Source organism: Bombina bombina, chromosome 1 (assembly GCF_027579735.1).
Source record: "Bombina bombina isolate aBomBom1 chromosome 1, aBomBom1.pri, whole genome shotgun sequence".
Taxonomy (NCBI): Eukaryota; Metazoa; Chordata; class Amphibia; order Anura; family Bombinatoridae; genus Bombina; species Bombina bombina.
The window spans coordinates 1,151,687,666-1,151,704,803 of NC_069499.1; the positions used below are offsets into that span (position 1 = coordinate 1,151,687,666).

General features: G+C 36.9%; 1 protein-coding gene across 1 annotated transcript in view; it reads right to left on the reverse strand.

The window, feature by feature from the left end:
* Positions 1-17,138, reverse strand: part of LOC128646139 (alanyl-tRNA editing protein Aarsd1-B) — a 192,509-nt gene that overhangs the window by 93,479 nt on the left and 81,892 nt on the right. The gene's annotated exons all lie outside the window — the stretch shown is intronic.

A 17,138-nucleotide genomic window follows, 5' to 3' on the forward strand; every position in this document is an offset into this window, starting at 1 on the left:
TGTAATAGCGGCTCCCTGATGCCAGCAAATGGAATGCAATCTCCCTGAAACTCCAAGTACCATGATCCAATGTGGCCCAAATCCGGAAACGTGTTTCTTTAAGGAATGCCTTTAGTTGCTGGGACATTATAGAACCTTTAAAGCATTCATCAGTAACCAAAAAGCCCCCACTGATTCTAATAAAATAAAACACAAATACTACCTTATTTACTGCACGTAATTAAAGGGACACTGTACCCAATTTTTTTCTTTTGTAATTCAGAAAGAGCATGCAATGTTAAGCAGCTTTCTAATTTACTCCTATTATCAATTTTTCTTCGTTCTCTTGCTATCATTATTTGAAAAAGAAGGCATCTAAGCTTTTTTTTTGTTTCAGTACTCTGGACAGCACTTTTTTATTGGTGGATGAATTTATCCACCAATCAGCAAGGACAACCCAGGTTGTTCACCAAAAATGGGCCGGCATCTAAACTTACATTCTTGCATTTCAAATAAAGATACCAAGAGAATGAAGAAAATTTGATGATAGGAGTAAATTAGAAAGTTGCTTAAAATTTCATGCTCAATCTGAATCACGAAAGAAAAATTTTGGGTACAGTGTCCCTTTAAACTTCGCATTCTAAAATATTTAAGCATTCAACATGCGTACGGTCACTGGAAAATAGGTTTGTTGTATGTGGTTGTGCAATAAAGCTACTTCTTTTTTGTTTAAATGTGACTTTAGCGGGAAGCTACTTTAATGATAAGGCCCTTATTTAGGGTTTCAAGGTGTCCAATATATAACTGCGAGGGGGGGCGGTAGCGGCGCAGTAGCGGGTGAAGCCACCTCCCTGAAATTAGTTTTTGCAGGTTGGGATGTCTGTTTATGTGTCTAATTAAGGAACAGAGCCAAATACTGATAAGACATAAATACAACATTGAATCAAAGTAAAAAAGAAACACGTACCTGCTAAAGCTGTTTAAGAGGCTACTCTATACCATAATGCAGGAAGATTATAGCCAAAATGCTATCCTGCATGAAGTAAAGCAAGATCCAGGCCAAAAATCCTTCCTATCTGTACTTCCTAGTCATACCCATATGATTCCCCTAAAGGTGTATTACCGGCAATGTCACCATGGGTCGGGGGGGGGGGGGGGTTAAAATCTTAGAAAAATAATCCAAGTAGTACTACAAAATTGAAAAACCCTATGCTGCTCACTCAGCCTGTATTACTAAGGGCTAGATTTATTAACGCCCTACGGCTGCAAGTTCTCACAAGAAGCCTCTTCGCCACCTCTAATGTGGCGAAATTCAATCTCCTCAGTCTAGTCAGACAGAGGAGATTGACAGCTCCTGCCCGCGCGTGATTGGCTGTGCGCGGGCAGGGGGCGGGATTGCACACTCGTGTGCAATGCCGAATACCTGCGGGTATTTTCGCACTGCCACAGGCTAGCTGAGGCGTACAAGGGTGCGTATACGCGCCCCTGTACGCCTCAGCTTTAATAAATCTAGCCCTAAATGTAAACTTTAAAGGACACGAACGTTAAGCTAAGCAGGGCTGTATGTAACAAAGTACCAGCATCCAACTATGTTGGAGAGCCACAGTCCAGTCATTTTGAATAATGTGTCTGGGTTTCAGGTGGTCTGAAACCTGGACATATGATTTGAAACCTGGAGGTGGCAACCCTACTGGGACAGAATGAACAACTGGGTGGGACACTGGGACAGCGCCTCGAAACCGGGACAATCCCAGTAAAAGTGGGACTTCTGGTAAGCCTATATATATATATATATATATATATATATATATATATATATATATATATATATATATATATATATATATATATATATATATATATATATATATATATATATATATATATATATATATATATATATATATTAGGGTTGCCACCTTCAATACAAAAAAATAAGGGACGCCTGCCGCAGCGGGGGCCACACCCCTCTGGACCACGATGATGATCACAGGACCGATGACAATGACATGCCAGTAGTAAATCACAACTTAAAGGGACACTAATCAAAATTAAACTTTCATTATTCAGATAGAGCATGCAATTTTAAACAACTTCCCAATTTACTTCCATTAACAAAATGTGAACACAAAAAAAAAAAATTTAAACTTTGAGTCACCAGCTCCTACTGAGCATGTGCAATAATTCACAGAATAAATGTGTATGCATTTGTGATTGCCTGATGGCTGTAACATGGTACTTGTATGCATTTGTGATTGGATGATGGCTGTCACATGGTACAGGGGGAGTAGAAATAGACATAACTTTTAAAATTGTCAGAAAAAAAATCTACTACTCTTTGAAGTTCAGACTAAATTCTATTGCATTGTCTTATTATCTTGCATTTGTTGATTATGCAAATCTACTGTGTTTACTGGTCCTTTGACACTAGGTCAAAATGTGTCACAGACTGTATTTGAGTGGGAAGAACTGTTATGAATAATGCCTTTTGGGTGGCATAACAGCTGGGTACGAGCATGCAATGGCAGGAGCTCCTAGCGGTAATGTATAGTTATTACACAGACTGTATATACACAACACACTGTGTACTTATACATGGCTATTGATCTACATGTTATAGGTATGGTAATCACAAGCACCTGCGCACAGTATTATATATATATATATATAGTTACTACACACACATTGTATATAGATACTGAACAGGTTATTCATAACTGTTTTTTATATGGAATGAAAGAAATGCACAAATATTGGACAGTTCAATAAAGTGACTCTGGTCGCCATAGCAATAAATGAAGGACGGCGATGCATAACAGCTAGCCTGGGTACGGTAATGAGCATGCTATGGCAGGAGCTCTGCTCCTAACGGTAATGGTGACAGGACAGGAGGGGCTGGGGAGGGAGGGGTGCCAGGCCAGCAGGTCAGGTGTGTGTGCCTTGAATTCAGAGGTGATCGTGAAAATGTCTGCTCCTTAGCTGACTGCACTGCCTAAAGAGGTATGATGATGACTGATGATGTGATAAGATGAGACAGGATTTGTCATTGTGTGGCATGGTGACATTGAATGGTGTGACAAGACAGTGGCATAGTACAGTTACAAGATGTGGCATAGTGTGACAAGAACATGGTGTAACAAGATGTGATATGGTGTAACAAGATGTGGCATGTTTTGACAGAATATGTTATGGTGACAGGATTCTTCTTTTTTTTCCTTCAACATAAATATTGTGCACAGAAAAATTTCATCTTGTCTATTTTCTGGTACAACAGTTGAATGACACTACTGTGTATCTATAGATATATACTGTAGTACTGTGCTATTACTTAAGAGTCCTTATTCTAGCTGATTTATACTAACAGCCAGTTTATATCAGGCATCAGATGGATTATTTATCCCTGTGCTAACTACTACATGGAAAGCAGAAATTTCTGGGACATACTTCATCAGCTAGAATAAGGAATCTTAAGTAATAGCACAGTACTAAAGTATATATCTATAGATACATAGTAGTGTCATTCAACTGTTCTACCAGAAAATAGACAAGATGAAATTTTTCTGTGCACTTTATTTATGTTGAAGGAAAAAAAAGAAGAATCCTGTCACCATATATTCTGTCAAAACACATGCCACATCTTGTTACAGTAACACCATATCATATCTTATTACACCATGTTCTTGTCACACTTTACCACATCTTGTAACTGTACTATCTATGCCACTGTGTCTTGTCACATCATTCAATGTCATCATGCCACTGTACACAATGATTGACAAATCCTGTCTCATCTTAAAGTCCTAACGGTAATGCTGGTGAGTGACGCTGAGCATCAGAACTGATTGTGTAAGAGCACTATCTAATCATCAGTACTACAGTTATATAAGTATTAGTACTTTATAGCACGCACTGCTTACACTACAGGATGGGCTTTCTACTGTATACTCCTGCTGCTTCAAGGTACAAACAGTGGAGTGGGCATTGCTGCGTAATTACCTGCGTTACTCTCACAGCCTGCAACCTATCAGTAGGTACATTTGCAGACGTGCAGCAGCATAATCAGTAGCCCAATGCCATTTCTGAGCTAGCAACCAGTCAGATTACTCTCATATAACTTATCGTAGCTCTAAGTTGCTATTTTACACATGTATTTTTATTTGCTCTGTACCAGAATTGAGCTAATAGTAATAAGTTTAAGCCTATTGCTGCCTTTTTAAGAGCTCCTTTACTTGTCGGTTTAGTTGGAGTGTGAGCATCAGAACTGATTGTGCAGTGTAGATCTCTATGTGATGATGATCATCAGTGCTACAGTTATATAAATAAGTATTAGTACTTTAGCTGACAGGACAGGAGGAGGGCCCGGGAGGGGATGCCAGCAGGTCAGCGTGTGTGCCTTTCAGAAGTTTCAGGTAACTAAATACCGACTAACTTACCGTTTAGGAGGCTTAGGACTGAGAGTCTGAGCTAATATGCAAGTAGTGGCTAGTGCTGTGCCGCGCAGAGCAACTGTCTGACAAGCAACTCGTGGACTGTCTGTCTGCAACTCTGCAAACCAACTACTGACAGTGACACTGGCTGTGCGTGAGTGATTACTTTAAAAACTCCGACCCAGATACAAGTCAGAGACTTTGACAGATAACGCCAGCAAACCAATCATCGCAGCCTCCACAGCTGCAGCTTCCCTGGAACAGCGCCAGCAAACCAATCATCACATTCGCAGCCTGCCCTCCACAGCTCAGCTGCTTCCCGAATCCCTGGTAACAGCGCTGCGCCAGCCGCCAGCAAACCCATTCGCAGCCTCAACACAGGCTGGTAGTGGTAACAGCTTCCCTTACTTCAAATACGGGACAAACCCCGTCCCGTATTGATTCAATACGGGACGCAGTATTTTAACCTGAAATACGGGACGATTCCGTATTTCAAGGGACGGGTGGCAACCCTAATATATATATATATATATATATATATATATATATATATATATATATATATATATATAAATTGTATTTAAATCTACAGAACGTGTTTTCTTGTAACAGAAGATCGATTTTTATTTTATTTTTTACATTTTGATCGATAATTAAAAGTTGCACTCACTAGCAATTGGAGAACTGTAGCAAAATGTTTCTTTTTATATATAAGCCTCTGGGTTTAATGGAAAACAAACTTTATAGTGGCATTTCTAGGTCTTAAATGGACATCAAACACACATTTTTATCTTCTTTCATGATTCAGAACATACCATTTTAATCAATCTTCCACTTTACTTCTATTATCAATTTTCCTTCATTCTCTTGGTATCTTTTATTGAAGAAGCAGCACTGCACTACTGGGAGCTAGCTGAGCAGAATGGTAAACCATTTACAAGATGCTCCTGAGCCTACCTAGGTATCCTTTTCAACAAAGGATATCAAAAGAACAAAGTAAATTAGATGACAGATATAAATTAGGAAAGTTGTTTCAAATTGTGTGCTGTATCTGAATCATAAAAATAAAGTTTTGGGTTTCATGACCCTTTAAGACAAAGCCAGAAAAGGCTGTGCTTGCCGTAAAATAAAGTGTGTTTCATTATTGAATGCTGATATTTGTGGAATTTTAGTATGCATAATTGTATTGCAAGACAGGAGGCACTTTCATATGCATAATTTGTGATCATGCTCACTTTAACAGCTGGCTAGATGAGAACACATTTCTATGTACCCTTCGACTTTGAGCATCTTTTTTTAATTATTTTTTATTTTTGTGCCTTTAACCCCTTTTCAGGGAGAACCTGAAAAAAGAGATATTTTCCTTTTAACATTATTAGACTGCCAGCTGAAATACTATACTAACATTAGACACAAAGTGGCAAGCATAGCTATACAATCTAACAAGCATTGTTTTTTTATATGGCTGCCAAGACATTAAACCTAGATCTACAAACATGCAAAGCCATCTAGTTTGAAAATGCGGTTCTCTCATGGTTCCAAGTTTACTATTCTTCCTTGTGACCAAGATACACAGATATCATCATTATTCATATGAGCATAACTGTATAAGCCAAGTCTGTGAATTTGTAAAATTCAGTCATTTTGTGACCACTATCTGTCATTTTTCTAAAACAGTGATGGCTACCTTGGCACAGGGTATGGGGGGGGGCGCACCTCACAAGATGTGACAAAAGAAGAGATTATGAGTGCACAAATTGCTCCCAAAATGATAATATGTAATATTAAAATTTACACTTTTATTTAAATATGGTTAAAAATATATATAAAGAGGGGGCGGAGCCTGACTGGCAAAGGAGATGGATGCATAGAAGCTGAGCTCCGTTCATGAGGAGACTATTTGGGGGCACAATAGCTCAATAAAAGAAAAAATTTTGCCTCAGAAAGGGTTGATAACGTGAACCGTTAAGATACTAATAATATCCTGGCTTGCTCACAGCGGTGTTAATGCCGCAATTGGAAATACCCCCAAGAGGCCTAAAGTAAAGAGCAGGCTACAGCAACTACAAGCAATTAACCACTGCTACCTATAATCATTGAATAGATGCTGAGACTGAGACTTTGTGTAGCGGTGACAAACATTGGCAATGGGACACATCATTAAGCCTGCCTAGAAAAGAAGAATCTATAGATGTGAGTACATTTTGCCATTAACGTGGCAAATATCATCTGTTATAATAACTTACAATGAGCCCAGATTATAATTGTACCGGCTGGTCATTTCTTGACTAAGATAATACAGCAGTAAACCTATTGATTCACCTAACAGAGCACTAAGGAGAGTAATTTATGACCGGGAATGATTAAAAACTGACACGCGCTGTGTTATTTTCACCCCTATCGAAGCATTTTGTCTACCATCTGACATATCAGTTTCCCTGCGGCTTATTTAAAATGGCGGAGGCTGCACTTTTTCTACAAGAGGTTGGAGCGCTACTGGATGCCCACTTTTCAGAACTACAAGCAGTGATAATGGGTGAATGGGACTCTTTGAAGCAAGTATGTCGACCCTTCATTCGCAGGTCCAAGCCATTGACTGAGCCCCTAATTGCACCTTGTTCAACTGATACGTGGGGCACTGTTGAAGAATCTCCCTTTAATTTGCAAACTAAGTTCCCTACAGATCTAATGGGAGACATACAGCCTGAACAGCTCATATTCACTGCAGAGTCCTGTGCAGAGAGCAACACAGTATGCCTGCCCGTACTACCTAAACCCTCTGCTGCTTGGAATGCTGCCACAGCTTGCTGTATGTTGAGGAGCTGTATGGGTCGATATTCTGACGCATCATTAGCCATCTTGCATCTGAGCCCTGCTGGAGGGCTCCATTACAGTTTAGCAGCCAGTAACGAGACGCAACGACATTTCACCTATACAGCTGCAGTACTACCTCCCTCAAAGCCTTCTGCAGATGCCTCCACGGGGGTCCTAGCACTCCGCGGCAGGCTCCCCAGACCTGCTTCGTTTATGGGGGAAGTGGTCTCATTTTCATGGATGATCTGTGACATCGGCGACCCTGCAGGCGAATCTAACCATAAAACAGAGACTCACAAGAGGGGAGTGGGGTAAATGAGTAGCAGAAGTACATGTCATTTCAACACTTTTCAAGTTCCATGGGATGAACTTTACTAACAAAATAGCAGCCTGCTTCTGTTTTTATTTTTTGTCTCTTTTTTGCTTACCAGCAGGTTGTGACTGGTTACCCACCCTTATACATTGCTATGACTTTTCTCTTGTTAGTGTTAAGCGGCCACTAAGGCTAATCTTTATCATCATCTAATTAGAAGTTAGTGGTATGGCATGGTATACCTCATATCCACAGTGAGTGTTTTCTTGCACCATTTTACAATGTAAATATACCAATGCTACATATTACATGCTATGGTTCTCTAATATTAAGTGTCCAATACTAGGTTTATCTCATATCCTACTTTATAGGCTGGGACATTCCATCACCTTAATGTATGAAGCTCTAATAAGACTGGTGTGGTTACCTTTACAGACATTCTCCATAACAACGCAATGGGACCTTTGTGTTACCTTAATTCGCTGATTGCTTTTTTATGTGTAGTTGGCTGATGGCTTTTACAATATTGGCTGTGGGCATCTTGTCTTAACATTTTGCCTGTGGGTTAGTGGGGAGCCCCGGGTGAAACACTTACATAAGCGTATGTGAAGCTGATGCCATTGCAGTCATATTTCAACCGTAATGAGCATGGGTCTAATGATACCGATAAACCTTTTAAATGTGTCTGTCCAGTCCGGGGGTTTGAGGGGGCCCTCGACGAGGACGAGTATATATTGTCATTGCATTCTATTTCTGTATCATTATTATTTGTGGTTTTTCCTTCTGGACCAGTGGCCAGGGTCTGGGGGGAGTTCACATAAATGATGGTTAACCCATGAACACGCCAACTTATGATAAACTCCTATATACAGCAAGAAGAAGGGCTATGTAGGGAAGTGGTTCTTACTAACATGGGAAATCTATTTCGTGGTTGAATGATGTACTATTTATGAAACATCATTTTCCCACATGATAGCTGTAAGATTAAACTACTTAGTCTAGCAAAGTTTTATGGCAGGATCCCTCTACATGGAAGGTGGGCTCAAGGTTATACGAGATATCCAGAGTTATGTAACCTACAATATCTTAGGGCACGTTATCTCTTAAGGAAAGTTAAGGAATTAATTTCATGTATAGAGCAAATAACACTCATCTCTAATTCTTATACTGTGTTTTACCTAACCATCTATACATTTTCAATGTTGGATATTTTATGCTAGTTCACCTCCCCCCCCCCCCCCCACTATTTACAGAGCCCTCACCAGGGTTCAAATTAGGCGGACTATTTCCGTCACAACTCCTCCCATTTCATGGGAATATAAACTCCCCCTTGGCTAGAATTTACTTACTTATCTCTAGAGTGGGGAATTCTGACTCTATATATGGATATTCTTGTATGCACTAAATGTATGCTTATTTATCTTAGACACGTTTGTTTGATTTTCATGTTTACTATGTCTAGTGGAGCAGGGGTCCTGCGTGTCCCCAATTGTTATCTTTCATCCTTTAAACCAAATAAAACCTATAAAAAAAAATATATATATAAAGATACCTCGCTTCTAAGAACTTACAATGGAATTAAACCAACTAGCAAAAAATAACCTGAATCTAAGCTCCAAAAATTATGACAGTTGGGGGCATGCAGGTTAGACAGGATACCAAAAAAGGGAAAAAGAAAAATAGATTGCTACGTGTTTCAGCCCGTATACGATCCTTTTTCAAGCTTAAAGGGACACTGAACCCAATTTTTTTTCTTTTGTGATTCAGATAGAGCATGCAACTTTCTAATTTTCCTTTTATAAAATTTCCTTCATTCTCTTGGTATCTTTATTTGAAAATGTAATGTAAGTAAGTTTAGATGCCGGCCCATTTTTGGTGAACAACCTGGGTTCTTCTTGCTGATTGGTGGATAAATTCACCCACCAATAAACAAGTGCTGTCCAGGGTCTGAACCAAAAATTGTCCGGCTCCTTAGCTTAGATGCCTTCTTTTTCATATAAATATAGCAAGAGAACAAAGAAAAATTGATAATAGGAGTAAATTAGAATATTACTTAAAATTGCATGCTCTATCTGAATTTAATGAAAGAAAAAAATTGGGTTCAGTGTCCCTTTAAGTGGTCAAAAAAGAGTTGAAAACTGAAGGCTCTAAAAGCCGGTAATTTAAATATGTGAGCAACCAATCAGAGCATTGCATCCTTTGCCGCCTTATTTCCTATTGGTTCAGTCACATAACTACATGAATGGGAACTACCATCCAAAATGGACCGTTACATGTGACTAAAAGTAACCAATTAAAATGATGCCTACTCAGTCATAGTGTTTTTTATTATGCCTTGTTAAACAGTTTATTGTGGTGACTACCTGAGAGGGGACTGATAATGTGCAAACTGTTTAATCACATGTTCATACATTTCACCAATCAGGTGCACGTCTACTATCGGAATATAATGAACGTACATTGTATAGGGGTAATTTGTGGCGACTGCCTGTTTGAGGACTATTAATACCCCAACAGTCAGGTCACGTGACTCGTCTGCCAAGTTATTTTTGTATTGTTTGCATATGATAATCCATACATAAAATGTGCCCTTACACCCTAGTTGTTACCATATATCTTTATAAATATACCCAATAATTGTTATTATCGTTCATTCCATTTGGGGTTACACTGTTCAAAAGGAATATCCATTTAGTTTCTCTTTAAAGTAGTGACATCTGTGTATCTCCACCTCTGATACCACACTTAATTGTATCCAGACCCCAGCATTTTAAGGCCTTTGGGTTGGCATTGTTGTGTGTCAGAAAGTATTTAGCCACAGTAGTAATTTTGTTTTCCCTTTTCTAATGCCTTCCTGGCGGTTCAGATGTTACTTAGATGTTCAGTTATTATAACTGATAGGATGCAAGTGGACATACCAACATAGTAAATATTGCAGTCACAGCTTAGACAGTAAATTGCATTTTTTGTTTTACAGTTCATGTACCGTAATTCTTGTATAGGAGTTTATTGCCAAATCGGTCAATGTTTTCATTTTTTTTTATCATGTGTTGACAGGTTGAACATGAGCCACAGGCTATTGAACCTCTGAAAAGCGGTTTCCTCTTGGACAATCAGTCAAAATGACTGCTGACCAATGAGTCTTGTATGTTACATGCTCTCTTAAAGGTCATTGCGGGCCTATTAGGTAAAATGCCTTTCAAATATTCATCAGATTCCAGAATATACCAGTACTTTTCAAAAATGTCCCTCCGTCAAATTGTTTATTATATGTGGAGATAAATCTGATGTTATCAATATCTCCTGATTTATTTTTGGGGACAAGTAGGGTAGTTCTGTCTGTATTTATAGCCTTATGGTAGGCCCTATATAAACATCTTTTTGAGTAACTTCTACCAAGGAAACTTTCTTTGAGATCTTTTGTTGCCTCTTTAAAACTGTCTACAGTGGAACAATTCCTCCTAATTCTCAAATATTCACCTGTTGGAATATTTTTGGTAACTGTAGGTGCCCATGCACTAGTGGCATGTAACAGATTATTGGTGGCTGTGTTTTTTCTAAACAATTCTGTGACTAATATATTTTCTGTGGTTTTAGAGATGGTTATGTCAGGAAATTCGACCTTTTCCTTACTCCCTGAGTATGTGAGAAATAGTCCCATATGATTATTATTCAAGAGGGGTTGATTCAATACAAAGATTGAAGCGTGTACACTTATTAGCACTCACATCTCATGGTGATGTGGCTTTAAATTTAGAACCTTTAGTGCCAAAAAGGGGGGACGGTCTGTGCCGTAAAAATAAAATATAACCTTTATTAGATTTGTTAAAAAAGATTCCACAAAACAAACATAAACATATATGTATTAAAAACACTTAATGTTGAAAAGGATAATATCACGAGGATTGAAATGCTAAACGTAGCTATCTGTAAGGAAAGTTATCTTCAGGCTTATGGTTAGGGGTATTCCTGGTTCCCTGGATGTCTCCTGGTTATAGCTGCTGCTATATGTGATATATAATGCTTGTGAAAATAGTGGTACTATTATCTTGTTCAAATATTATAGTTATTCGCAGTCTCAAAAATCTTTTGAAAATAGACTTATTTTACAGTGTAGTACCTATAAATGTAATTGTATATGCTTCTCGGGCATGTGCTTAGGGTTCTTTGATATTAATGCTGCTAAAGCAGTGATACTTATTAATGTATAGCACTAGTTATTGTGATACTGTTGAATTATCACTTTCTGGACATATAGTTGCTATCGTATGCTTGTTATATACCTCCCCTTTCAAAGGGTTAATTTGGCTAAGTTCTTAATGCAGATATGATAACCTATTGAATTTTCAGGTATGCCCTAATAATATTGGGTATGTATTTTTCGTTATTTAGCATAAATATTCTGCTGTTATAGGGCTGTATGCAATTTTCAACGTTAATACAAATGTTGCTATTAGGACATAGCGTTATACAAGTCCACACAGTGTGAATTGTATCTAGATTACTGGTCTATGTTTTCATGGAGGTATTTGTTGTTTATCCCTCAGTCATTTATACTGTGCGTTGTGCAGATTAACACAATATCAATTTATATTCGGATTATTCCGATTGTTAGGTTGTGTTTCTCTGAGGGTATTTGGCGCATATTCCCTGGTGCTTGGTGCCAACAATATCAAGTATTTCAATGCTATGGATATCTTGCACTGATATCAACAAATGTACTGCTGTTAGCTAGAGCTTTAGTACGATTGGTCTTTTAATTTAATAATGCATTATTTCATTCATCATTCATACTCAAATGCCCAAGAGCTGCACTAAGTCAGCAACTATTAGTTAAATCTCATTTGCATAACTTGCTATAATCGTAAGATATACTACCGTTAGCTTTATATTTATAGTTAGCTTAATATTTTCATTTGTGTGGCGGTCCACCTTGCATTCATACACTTGGCTTACTAGCCGTTCTATACTGCTTAGATGTGGACTAGTCACTATAATAGTTTTCTAGTGAGCTAAGCTATAATAATTTCCTCAAAAACGTAATACACCTAACTTCAACCTTTTAACTTATAACTAGGCAGTGCGCCTTCCGTAATTGTAACGTTAAGGTTTCAGTGGTGTAACTAAATACTATATCCTTATTCCAACATTAGCTGATAAAAAAGTTTGGCTTAAAGCCTAACAACATATTCAAAGCCCTAACATGTTTCGCCACCAACGTGGCTTTCTCAAAGGGTACGGCGCAGCGTTTGGCGTGGTCTCTTATAGACTCTGGTCCAACCCTTTGTGGTGACATCACGTCCTATCAGATTCGTTGTACAATGTGAACCAATGAGAATGGTTCTAACATTATAACCAACCAATAGCATTTTGCTGATTGGCTCAATATCGATGTCATTGTTTTTAGAGAGTGTCAGAATATTATTCTAATCTAAATGTTTGATCTATGCATTTATATAGAATTTTCTGACTTCGTGTATATTGCAGGAAATATAAACGATTGGTTAATTCTGTCATTTGTCTGATTACCTTCAAAATATTCTTGGAGTGCAGTATGTATATATATATTTCTGGTGATATATAGTATTACAAATATTCTATTATCACTATATAGATGTTATACTCATGTGTCTTATGTCAAGATATGATTTTTAAGTTGAGTAATCATTCTTGTTACTTATTATAAATGAGTGAAAAATATTATGAATGCCGTTTAGATATTATGTTTCAAATAGCAGGTAATCTTATTTTTTACTTTTTTAACATTTTTTGCAGAGTCATGGAAGAAATGAGTATTTCCATGAAACATAAATAAATGCTGCTGAATAATACTTTCGTCAGGATCTAAGAGAATTTATCGTTCATATTTATCAACATTTTATTGATGTAGTAGTTGTAAGTGTGAAGTTCACTCTTAGTTGAATGTTTTCATATAATGGTGGAGGTACCCTATAATTATAGTGACAGGAGTGTGGTTGTGATTGGTTCGTGCTGTAGTTGCTGGTCAGAATACAAATAAAAATAAGGATAGAGTGTGAGAATTTAAAATTAAAAAGTAAGAAAAGAAAATAAAAAAATATAAATTAGTGTTAAATGTGAAATAAAGATGAGAATGAAAATGAAGTGGGCTAGTGAAAGAAAGGCACCTCAGATTTGAGATGCTTGAGAATGTGTGCCTGAAGATAGGCTTCGTTGATACAAAAAGGATTATTATTAATATATTGGAGTGTATATATATTACTAGTGATACCGATGTACATATATTATTGTCACCGAAGTTACCAAAAAGGGGGGAGTAGGAGTAGAAGTGTGTGGTGTTCACTTGAAATGCTTGTGATGGGTGATATATAGGTGGACTGGTGTGACTCAGGGATGTGATTTTAGGATCCTCTACTTCTTTTAATATCGTTTTGGTGTTTTTTATAGCTTCCGAGTGTGACTTCAGATCCTCTACTTTTTTAATGTCATTTTAATGTTTAGTTGATATATAGCACATATAAATTTCATTCTTAAAGTTGTCCTTATAACGATCTCTTATAAGGACAACTTTAAGAATGAAATTTATATGTGCTATATATCAACTAAACATTAAAATGACACTAAAAAAGTAGAGGATCTGAAGTCACACTCGGAAGCTATAAAAAACACCAAAACGATATTAAAAGAAGTAGAGGATCCTAAAATCACATCCCTGAGTCACACCAGTCCACCTATATATCACCCATCACAAGCATTTCAAGTGAACACCACACACTTCTACTCCTACTCCCCCCTTTTTGGTAACTTCGGTGACAATAATATATGTACATCGGTATCACTAGTAATATATATACACTCCAATATATTAATAATAATCCTTTTTGTATCAACGAAGCCTATCTTCAGGCACACATTCTCATGCATCTCAAATCTGAGGTGCCTTTCTTTCACTAGCCCACTTCATTTTCATTCTCATCTTTATTTCACATTTAACACTAATTTATATTTTTTTATTTTCTTTTCTTACTTTTTAATTTTAAATTCTCACACTCTATCCTTATTTTTATTTGTATTCTGACCAGCAACTACAGCACGAACCAATCACAACCACACTCCTGTCACTATAATTATAGGGTACCTCCACCATTATATGAAAACATTCAACTAAGAGTGAACTTCACACTTACAACTACTACATCAATAAAATGTTGATAAATATGAACGATAAATTCTCTTAGATCCTGACGAAAGTATTATTCAGCAGCATTTATTTATGTTTCATGGAAATACTCATTTCTTCCATGACTCTGCAAAAAATGTTAAAAAAGTAAAAAATAAGATTACCTGCTATTTGAAACATAATATCTAAACGGCATTCATAATATTTTTCACTCATTTATAATAAGTAACAAGAATGATTACTCAACTTAAAAATCATATCTTGACATAAGACACATGAGTATAACATCTATATAGTGATAATAGAATATTTGTAATACTATATATCACCAGAAATATATATATACATACTGCACTCCAAGAATATTTTGAAGGTAATCAGACAAATGACAGAATTAACCAATCGTTTATATTTCCTGCAATATACACGAAGTCAGAAAATTCTATATAAATGCATAGATCAAACATTTAGATTAGAATAATATTCTGACACTCTCTAAAAACAATGACATCGATATTGAGCCAATCAGCAAAATGCTATTGGTTGGTTATAATGTTAGAACCATTCTCATTGGTTCACATTGTACAACGAATCTGATAGGACGTGATGTCACCACAAAGGGTTGGACCAGAGTCTATAAGAGACCACGCCAAACGCCGCGCCGTACCCTTTGAGAAAGCCACGTTGGTGGCAAAACATGTTAGGGCTTTGAATATGTTGTTAGGCTTTAAGCCAAACTTTTTTATCAGCTAATGTTGGAATAAGGATATAGTATTTAGTTACACCACTGAAACCTTAACGTTACAATTACGGAAGGCGCACTGCCTAGTTATAAGTTAAAAGGTTGAAGTTAGGTGTATTACGTTTTTGAGGAAATTATTATAGCTTAGCTCACTAGAAAACTATTATAGTGACTAGTCCACATCTAAGCAGTATAGAACGGCTAGTAAGCCAAGTGTATGAATGCAAGGTGGACCGCCACACAAATGAAAATATTAAGCTAACTATAAATATAAAGCTAACGGTAGTATATCTTACGATTATAGCAAGTTATGCAAATGAGATTTAACTAATAGTTGCTGACTTAGTGCAGCTCTTGGGCATTTGAGTATGAATGATGAATGAAATAATGCATTATTAAATTAAAAGACCAATCGTACTAAAGCTCTAGCTAACAGCAGTACATTTGTTGATATCAGTGCAAGATATCCATAGCATTGAAATACTTGATATTGTTGGCACCAAGCACCAGGGAATATGCGCCAAATACCCTCAGAGAAACACAACCTAACAATCGGAATAATCTGAATATAAATTGATATTGTGTTAATCTGCACAACGCACAGTATAAATGACTGAGGGATAAACAACAAATACCTCCATGAAAACATAGACCAGTAATCTAGATACAATTCACACTGTGTGGACTTGTATAACGCTATGTCCTAATAGCAACATTTGTATTAACGTTGAAAATTGCATACAGCCCTATAACAGCAGAATATTTATGCTAAATAACGAAAAATACATACCCAATATTATTAGGGCATACCTGAAAATTCAATAGGTTATCATATCTGCATTAAGAACTTAGCCAAATTAACCCTTTGAAAGGGGAGGTATATAACAAGCATACGATAGCAACTATATGTCCAGAAAGTGATAATTCAACAGTATCACAATAACTAGTGCTATACATTAATAAGTATCACTGCTTTAGCAGCATTAATATCAAAGAACCCTAAGCACATGCCCGAGAAGCATATACAATTACATTTATAGGTACTACACTGTAAAATAAGTCTATTTTCAAAAGATTTTTGAGACTGCGAATAACTATAATATTTGAACAAGATAATAGTACCACTATTTTCACAAGCATTATATATCACATATAGCAGCAGCTATAACCAGGAGACATCCAGGGAACCAGGAATACCCCTAACCATAAGCCTGAAGATAACTTTCCTTACAGATAGCTACGTTTAGCATTTCAATCCTCGTGATATTATCCTTTTCAACATTAAGTGTTTTTAATACATATATGTTTATGTTTGTTTTGTGGAATCTTTTTTAACAAATCTAATAAAGGTTATATTTTATTTTTACGGCACAGACCGTCCCCCCTTTTTGGCACTAAAGGTTCTAAATTTAAAGCCACATCACCATGAGATGTGAGTGCTAATAAGTGTACACGCTTCAATCTTTGTATTGAATCAACCCCTCTTTTGTAGTCCAAAAAGTACACAGCACCTAACTCTAATATTATAGCAAGGTGAATTACCTGCCTCAATTATTATAGAGCATCTCAAGTACACCGGATAGTAGTGCTATTTAGTCTCTCTCTTTTCTTTCTTTTGATGATTATTATTCAATTCAGTCATGAATTCTTTAAGTAGTTCAATTGGTCCTTCCCATGAGATCATAATATCATCTATGTAGCGAG